We start from the raw sequence: 9,953 nt of genomic DNA, 5'->3' as shown, positions 1-9,953 counted from the left end.
GGTTCCTTCACTTTGAAGCCCACACACAAACTTGTCCCTTAAAGTATCTGCTAATCCCGTTCCAAACTGGCAGTGTTTCGATAGCTTGCGCAGTTCCGTTAAATACTCAGCATTACTTTCATCTTTATGCTGGTTCCTTTTGTGAAACTTAAAATTTCTGCTATCAGCAGTGGTGTGGGGTTTAAGTGGTCCTGTAGGATTGGCACTATGTTTTCAAAATCCTTTTCTACTGGCTTCTCTGGGGTTACTAGGTTTCGTAGTAAGCCATACGTTTTTGCACCCATTGAATTCAACAATACCTGCGCTTTCTTATCATCTGGCACTTCATTCACCTTGCAGTATACTTCTATGTGTTCGATATATGTCGTTCAATCTTCGACTTCATTGTCGAACGCTGTGATACTGCCACTCTTCGGCATTTTTTTTGGGTGTGCTTAGACTGGCTTAAAATGGCGTCTCCCGCGCTTTCCTTTCTTCCCCGCTGCGGCTTAAAATGGCATCTCCCGCGCTGCTGCCAACGCCGCTCTCGGCGGTCCTCGTGGCAAATGCCGATGCCCTATGGGTTTCGCGCACTGCTCCTGCGCTGCTGCCAACGCCGCTCTCAGCGGTCCCCGTGGCAATGGCAGCGCCTCGCGTTTTCCTGCGCGCCTCTCTCCCCCGTTGACGCTGCTCGGCCCTTGAACACCGGCTGCGCTCTGCTCTCTCTTGTCTCTCTCCCCCGTTGACGCCGCTTGGTCCTGAACACCAGCTGCGCCCTGTGCGCTCTGCCCTCTCTCTCTCCCCCGTCGATGCTGCTCGGCCTTTTTCTGTGCCGCTCGGTCGGGCTCTAGCCCGCTGCTGTCCGGGAAGGGTCTGCGCAGTACCTGTTGCCAGCCCGTTTCGCTGGACCACCATGACTGGAAAGCCAAGCCTGGCTCTCGACAGCCTCCCCTGCGATGCTCAAATCTCCGCTGGATGACTGGGCGGTTGCCCGTGGTCGACGCCCGTGCTTCTGGACTCGACCTTCTTCCACTCTTCTCCAGGTGCGAATCCCTGGGAGGTGATGCAGAGTTGCAGGTAGGTTCGAATCTGCCTCGTCGCTAATGTTATGTCCGTGTATCTTAATGTTGTGTCCTTCAATAATCAGACAACAGACTGCAGGGAACAATCAACAGGTGTTTACTGAATGAGGGTTACTCTAGAATAAACTGTACAGATCACTACTCAGGGTTTATATACAGGTGTGGTCACTGCCGATATATACAGTATACAGGAGCTGTAAAAAGTAGTTCTCTCCCTTGAGGTATATATACATTACATACATTACAAATCTCAGTCTTGAAAGCTCCAATTGATTGCCAGTAGCCACAGCCTTTTGGGGAGAGAATTCCAGATTTCTACTATCTTTGGTGTGAAAATGTTCTTCCTGATTTTGCTCCTGAACGGCCTAGCTCTAATTTTAACATGTAGCCCCCTTGTTCTGATTCCCCCACCAGAGGAAATTGTTTCTCTATATCTACCCTATAAAATCCTTTTAACATTTTAATCACCTCAATCAGAACACCTCTATGCTCCAGTATCATTTTGGTTATCTTCTCAATTCTTGAGCTTTATTAAATGAAAAACGCAGAATCATATTTCCCCCACTCTTCTTATCTCCAATGAGAACAGTCCCAATTCTTTGAGCCTAGCTACATAATAGCTTTCCGCCCACTATTCCCTGTCTGCCAATTTCCAGGAGGTAACCGTCTTCAGGAGTGACTGAAGATATTGTCTCCTGACAGGTTCACTAGGCTGCCTTACAGGCCCCATTATTATTCAATACGTGACTGTAGAATGAAGCTATAACAAAAGCTATGCTAACTGGACTAAGACTGCAGTGGAGATGTGCAGAAAACATTGATTCTTCCATGAGTTACAATCCATCAAAAGATCATTGATTTGCTTTCAGATAACCATGACTATATCCATCTGTTTACAGCAGCAATTTCGGGCAAATTTAAAAATGTGTGATGCTTTTGGCATCTGCCTAATATTTTCTGTCGTGAAATAGTCATTAATTAGAGTTTAACCATTTTCAGTAATATTTGGTTGGGTTCTGATTTTAATTTGCACAATGATTAAGAGACAGTTTGATCCCTACTCTGCACAATGTCTTTCTGCATACAAAGTGATGGCAATTTCACACAGCCTCTAATCGGCAAACTTTCCCATTGCCATTGCAGTGTATGGTGTATATGATCAGTATCTTTCTGGCCCAACGAGGAAGGAGGCATTGCTGGATTTGGTTCTGGGGAATGAGGTGGGGCAAGTGGCGCAAGTGTCAGTAGGGGAGCATTTAGGGAACAGTGATCATAGTATCATAAGGTTTCGACTAGCTATGGAAAAGGAGAGGGAGCAATCTGGAGTAAAAATACTTAATTGGAGGAAGGCCAATTTCAGTGGGTTGAGAACGGATCTGGCCCGGGTAAACTGGAATCAAAGATTGGCAGGCAAAACTGTAACCGAACAATGAGCTGCCTTTAAAGAGGAGATGGCTCGGGTACAGTCGAGGTACATTCCCATGAGGAGGAAAAGTAGGGCAACCAAAGCCAGAGCTCTCTGGATGATGAAAGAGATAGAGAGTAAGATGAAGCAGAAAAAGAGCACGTATGATAGATGTCAGGTTGAGAATACAAATGAGAATCAGGCTGAATATAGAAAGTTCAGAGGGGAAGTGAAAAAAAAATCGGTCCTAGGACCCCAGCTGTTCACAATATATATTAATGATCTGGACGAGGGAATTGGATGTAATATCTCCAAATTTGCAGATGACACAAAGCTGGGTGGGAGGGTAAGCTGTGAGGAGGATGTCATGAAACTCCAGTACGATTTGGACAGGTTGGGTGATTGGGCAGAAACATGGCAAATGCACTATAATGTGGATAAATGTGAGGTTATCCACTTTGGCGGCAGAAACAGGAAGGCAGACTATTATTTGAATGGCAATAGATTGGAAGAAGGGGAAGTGCAAAGAGACCTGGGTGTTCTTGTGCACCAGTCAATGAAGGTAAGCATGCAGGTGCAGCAGGCGGTTAAGAAGGCAAATGGTATGTTGGCCTTCGTAGCAAGAGGGTTCGAGTACAGGAACAAGGATGTCTTGCTGCAGTTGTACAGGGCCTTGGTGAGACCGCACCTTGAGTATTGTGTGCAGTTTTGGTCGCCTTATCTGAGGAAGGACGTTCTTGCCATGGAGGGAGTGCAGCGAAGATTCACCAGGCTGATACCTGGGATGGCAGGAATGACGTATGAGGAGAGATTGTGTCGATTGGGCTTATACTCACTGGAGTTTAGAAGATTGAGAGGGGATCTCATCGAAACCTATAAAATTCTGTCAGGCCTGGACAGATTAGATGCAGGAAGGATGTTTCCGATGGTCGGGGAGTCCAGAACCAGGGGTCATAGTCTAAGGATAAGGGGTAAGCCATTTAGGACTGAAATGAGGAGGAATTTCTTCACCCAGAGAGTGGTGAACCTGTGGAATTCTCTGCCACAGAGGGCGGTGGAGGCCAGTTCATTAAATATATTCAAGAAGGAGTTGGATATATTTCTTAAGGCTAAATGGACCAAGGGATATGGGGAGAAGGCAGGGACAGGGTACTGAATTTGGATGATCAGCCCTGATCTCATTGAATGGTGGAGCAGGCTCGAGGGGCCGAATGGCCTACTCCTGCTCCTATCTTCTATGTTTCTATGTTTTTATAAGAGGGGCAAAGAGAGCGTATGAGACTAGATTAGCAGCAAACATAAAAGGGAACTCAAAAGTCTTCTATAGGCATATAAATAGTAAACAAGTAGTAAGAGGAGGAGTTGGGCTGATTAGGGACCAAAAAGGAGACCTACGCATGGAGGCAGAGGGCATGGCTGAGGTACTAAATGAGTACTTTGCATCTGTCTTCACCAAGGAAGAAGATGCTGCCAAAGTCATAGTGAAACATGAGATACTGGAGATACTGGATGGGATAAAAATTGATAAAGAGGAGGTACTAGAAAGGCTGACTGTACTTAAAGTAGATAAGTCACCAGGACTGAATGGGATGCATCCTAGGATGCTGAGGGAAGTAAAGGTGGCCATAATCTTCCAATCCTCCTTAGATACAGGGGTGGTGCTAGAGGACTGGAGAATTGCAAATGTTACACCCTTGTTCAAAAAAGGGTGTGAGATTAAACCCAGCAACTACAGGCCAGTCAGTTTAACCTTGGTAGTGGAGAAGCTTTTAGAAACGATAATCAAGGACAACATTAACAATCACTTGGACAAGTGTTGATTCATTAAGGAAAGCCAGCACAGATTTGTAAAAGGCAAATAGTGTTTAACTAACTTGATCGAGTTTTTTGATGAGGTAACAGAGAGGGTTGATGAGGGCAATGCAATTGATGTGGTGTACATGGACTTCCAAAAGGCATTTGATAAAGTGCCACATAATAGGCTTGCCAACAAAGTTGAAGCCCGTGGAATAAAAGGGATAGTGGCAGTATGGATACGAAATTAGCTAAGTGACAGGAAACAGAGAGTTTTTTTATTCGCTTATGGGATGTGGGTGTCGCTGGCAAGGCCAGCATTTATTGCCCATCCCTAATTGCCCTTGAGAAGGTGGTGGTGAGCCGTTTTCTTGAACCGCTGCAGTCCGTGTGGTGAAGGTATTCCCACAGTGCTGTTAGATAGGGAGTTCCAAGATTTCGACCCAGCGACGATGAAGGAACGGCGATATATTTCCTAGTCAGGATGGTGTGTGACTTGGAGGGGAACTTGGAGGTGGTGGTGTTCCCATGCATCTGCTGCCCTTGTCCTTCTAGGTGGAATAGGTCGTGGGTTTGGAAGGTGCTGCCGAAGAAGGCATGGCCTTGAGAGTAGTGGTGAACAGTTGTTTTTCGGACTGGAGGAAGGTATACAGTGGTTTTCCCAGGGGTCAGTACCGGGACCACTTTTCTTGACATATAATGATGACTTGGACTTGGGAGTACAGGGCACAATTTCAAAACTTGCAGATGACACAAAACTTGGAGGTATAGTGAACAGTGAGGAGGATAGGGATAGACTTCAAGAAGACATAGACAGGCTGGTGAAATGGGTGGATGAAATTTAATGCTGAAAAGTGCAAAGTGATACATTTTGGTAGGAAGAACAAGGAGAGGCAATATAAACTAAAGGGTACAATTCTAAAGGGGCTGCATGAACAGAGATGCCTGGGGATATATGTGCACAAATCATTGTAGGTGGCAGGGCAGGTTGAGCAAGCGGTTAAAAAAGCATACAGGCTTCATAAATAGCGGAATAGGGGGCGAAATTCGGTTACGCCCCATTTAGGGGTGGTATCTGAATTAGCGCACCACATTTAGCACCCGAGGCAGGAATACCGCCCTGGCCACTAAATTGGGCTTACCGCCCCTTCCATTAAAGTGGAGGGCCTCTGCACACTCTGCAGGCCGTTTGACGGCCTCCACTAGCCCACCAGGGCAGAGTGGTGCCGTGGCCGCAGCCCGGCAATGAGACGCGGTGCCGGACGGCTCGGCAGTGGCCACGGACCATGCCAAGGGCCGTCAAGAGGGGCCGACCTGGAGGTTGGCCACAATAAAAAATGTCGGCGCGGGACGCAGCCGGACCGCCCCTTTACTTAGCGCCCCACCAGCGGTGTGCAGCCCGGCTCGCCACCCACGAGGCTGTCACTGACATCGCCCGCAGCAGCGTCGCAGGGTGCAGCTGAATTTTGGCCATGGGGCGCTAAGGGGCTGCGGCGGGGCGCTAAGGGGTCACGTAACTTGGCGATGACCTTATTGCTGGCGGCACAGCGCTATTGGCTAGCACCTCAGTAGCACCCCACCGAATTTCTCAGCTGGCGCTATTAGCAGCCCCCGCCCAGGTGATAAGTCTTTTGCACCCAGTTAGTGCCCCCCGGAGGTGATAATGGCGGGCGCAAAGGTGGCGAATGTCACCCTGATAGAGTTTAAAAGCAAGGAAGTTATGATGAACCTTTATAAAACACTGGTTCATCCTCAACTGGAGTAGTGTGTCCAATTCTGGACACTGCACTTTAGGAAGGATGTGTAAGCCTTAGAGAGGGTGCAGAAAAGATTTACGAGAATGGTTCCAGGGATGAGGGACTTCAGTCAGGTGGATAGACTGGAGAAGCTGGGGTTGTTCTCTTTGGAGCAGAGAAGGTTAAAAGGAGATTTGATAGAGGTGTTCAAAATCATGAGAGGCCTAGACAGAGTAGATAGAGAGAAACTGTTCCCATTGGAAGAAGGGTCGAGAACCAGAGGACACAGATTTAAGGTGATTGGCAGAAGAACCAAAGCCAACACGAGGAAAAACTTTTTTACACAGCGAGTAGTTAGGATCTGGAATGCACTGCCTGAAAGGGTAGTGTAGGCAGAATCAATCGTGGCTTTCAAAAGGGAATTGGATAAGTATCTGAAGGAAAAAAATTTGCAGTGTTATGGGGAAAGGGTGGGGGAGTGGGACTAGCTGAAGTGCTCTTGCAGAGAGCCGGCATGGTTTCGATGGGCCAAATGGCCTCCTTCTGTGCTGTAACCATTCTATGATTTTATGATTCTATGTAAAACAGAGTATTGTGAACAGTTGTCCTATTGCTAGTGCAGATAGAATTACAAAATTCATTTTGTAGTACTCTTACAGAATATAAGTAAATGAGATAGTGTCATGGAATTTGAATTCCTTTGATTCATTTCAATTAAAGAGCTGATGATGACTTTGGATCTAAAGATCGAAGCAGTTCATGTCACTGACTGGTTAATGGACGGGGACTTGTTAATAGTTGCTGAATCTCCTTTGCTTTGCCTCTCATTGGATGGTGTGAACTCTGTCTAGCTCCTCGGTTGCATCTTATAGTTTGCTTGTAGATTGTTTGCAGCATTCTCAATTGTGTATTTGACTTAATTTGGTCAATTTGTCTGAAAAGCCCAAGAAGCAGTAGTCTACAAGAATGAATTAGCTGCAATTCATCAGTTTTTCCTGAGTTCTTGTATATGAGTTCTGTCATGAAAGAAAATAAAGAACCTGTATGTATACCTTATCACATCCTCAGGGTGTCACAAAGCACTTTACAACCAATAACTGTTGCTATATAGGTTTTACTATAAGAAGCCATTTTTACAAGGGGTCATTGACCCATTATGATCTTTCCATGTATATTTTTATATCTTACGCATTATTGAACTTTTGTGTTTCATACCTTTATTTAGTTGTAAATAATTATATTTGTCATAAAAGTCTGAGTTTAATGTCTGTCATTTGAAGGTAGATTTTTAATGCAAAAGCACAAAACTATATTTAATCTAATAAACAAAGTATTCAACTCAATTGTTAGTTCTCAGGTCATGCAGCTCTGCTAAAGAAAGAAAGAACTTGCATTTCTATAGCGCCTTTCACGACCTCAGGACAGCCAATGAAGTATTTTTGAAGTATAGTCACAATTGTAATTTAGGAAACCTGGCAGCCAATTTGCGCACAGTAAGGTCCCACAAACAGCAATGAGATAATGACCAGATCATCTGGCCTTTTGTGATGTTGGTTGAGGGGTAAATATTGGCCAGGACACCGGGGAGAATTCCCCTGTCTTTTCTTTGAAATATTGCGGTGGAACCTTTAAAGTACACCTGAGAGGGCAGAAGGGGCCTCAGTTTAACGTCTCATCCAAAAGTCAGCACCTCTGGCAGTGCCGCACTCCCTCAGCACTGCACTGAAGCGTCAGCTTAGATGGGGTATTATCTGTTCTAGTGTTGTCCAAACTGTGAGCTGTGGGTCACAAGCGGTCAGGACTGGTAGCTCCAGCTCTCAAAGCCCAGGCAAGCCATTCCTTACTGTGCTTATTGTTCTTATTCACCGGTTTGCTTAATGTTTGTGACTCTGGATGTTTGGTGAGGGTTGCATTTTGGCACTGTTGCCTCATTAGTGGGTAAAACCTCAATCAGAAGACTGAGAGCTGTTATTATTGATCATCAAGGCAAATTAATGGAATCGTGGATTGAATCTTTATACGTGGCTCCTGAGGCTCCATAGTACACATCTATGTGGCCCCGTGATTTGAAATAACTCAGACACCCCTGCTCTATCCCCATGCAGATTGACTCACTCTAATTTAGGTGATATGACACAGATTAAAACGTGTTGCGAGACATGCATTGGAAACTCTGAGAAAAATAAACATTCGTGTTTTGGAAACCTCATTAAATTTCTCATCTTGTAGCAAGTGCCCATTATCACAACAACATTAACAACTTCCATTTATATAGCATCTTAAACATAATGGCCCAGAAATTCAGGTCTCCACGGGGTACTCACCCGTAGGCCCAATGAAAGTGCCGGTTTCCTGCATGCACTGCGCATGCACGAGAAACCGGCACTTCCGTTCCTCTGAACGAAGAGGTTCAGAGGTCGAACGCGTGCACGGGAAAGACTGCGCGTGCGCATCAAACTTGTATTTTTTTACAGGTTTTCTCGCGAGGGTAAGCCTGCAGAAGTTAGAAATGTAAAAAGCAGGCGTAAGACCTGCTTTTTACAAGGTAAACGGTGAATTAATTAAAATTAAAACATTTTTTCCACAGGTTTATTATTTTTAAATACTTTAAAGCAAGGTAAGTTTATTTTTAGCCCTGTTAGAAAATAAAATTATTTTTTTCAAAAATTTAAATTATTGTTTAAAATAGTTATTTCATGTAATTTATAGTTTATTTTAAAACTGTGATTTTTTTTTTATTTGAAGATTTAGTGCTATTTTGGGGCCGTAGTATTTATAAGTCTTGACAGCACTTCCTGTCAGACTTATGAATGGAGCATTCCCTGCTCCGATTGGCTCCCCATGGCCCACGTGATCCCAGGGGATGCATCAAACTAACTGCGCCCCTGGGATACGCAAGCACTGCGTGCCGGCAGCTGGACCAGGCCCCGGATCGGAATCCCACGGGGGCCCAGAGCTCAACGGCCAGCGCGCAAGGTAAGTGCAGATCGGGGGCTTGCACCCGCGGGAAGCCCCCGACCCAAATTTCTGGGCCATTAAAACATCCGAAGGCGCTTCACAGGGGCGTTAACAGACAAAATTTGACACCGAGCTACATAAAGAGATATTAGGATAGTTGAGGTAGGTTTTAAGAAATGTGCTAAAGGAGGAGAGAGAGGTAGAGAGGTTTAGGGAGGGAATTCCAGAGCTTAGGGTTTAGACAGCTGAAGGTGCGGCCGCCAATGGTGGAGAAATGAAAATCAGGGATGTGCAAGAGGCCAGAGTTGGAGGATTGCAGAGATCTTGGGGTGGTTGTAGGGCTGGAGGAGATTACAGAGATAGGAAGGATAGGATAGGATAAAGCTACTGAAATGGAATCAAACAAAATACAGTCACCCTTCCAGTTCCATTCAAAATCATTAAGTGTGCTAAAGCCAAAGGGAAAAAACTAATAAGAAAATGATTCATTCTATTTTCTCAGATTTCTCCTGCATCATTTGTTTACCAGATGTCTGGGCTCTCTGTGGAAATAAGATACAGCTCACACTTACAAAGGAAAGAAAAAAAAATCGCAGTCAGCAGAGTTCTGCACAAATGTTTATGCAGAACATTTATTTTCCTAAATCAATATTTGTCAGATATATAATATACTTCCAGAGAGTTAAAGCATTAACTACTAACTTGATTTACAGATTATTTAAATGCAAATTTTTATTATAAATTACTTTCCCAGCAGTTGCTGTAATAAAAATTGCAATAGATTTTAGGTTAAGCTCAATACTCTTTTTTCTATTTCAAATCTGTTTGGCCATCAGAATAGAAAGTGTAAAGTTGTGAATAATTGTGTCATACTTCACATGCACCTCAGATCTCAATGATACTCTTAATAAACAGATCAAGTAATCATTCATTATTCAAAATCCTTATCTACCAGTTAAAGTTTTCATCTACACTATCATATATTACCTTTACTTCGTC

This window comes from Somniosus microcephalus, chromosome 8, assembly GCF_052327205.1.
Source record: "Somniosus microcephalus isolate GS21.2 chromosome 8, FLI_Smic_1.0, whole genome shotgun sequence".
Lineage (NCBI taxonomy): Eukaryota > Metazoa > Chordata > Chondrichthyes > Squaliformes > Somniosidae > Somniosus > Somniosus microcephalus.
Note: the sequence above shows the minus strand (reverse complement) of the source record.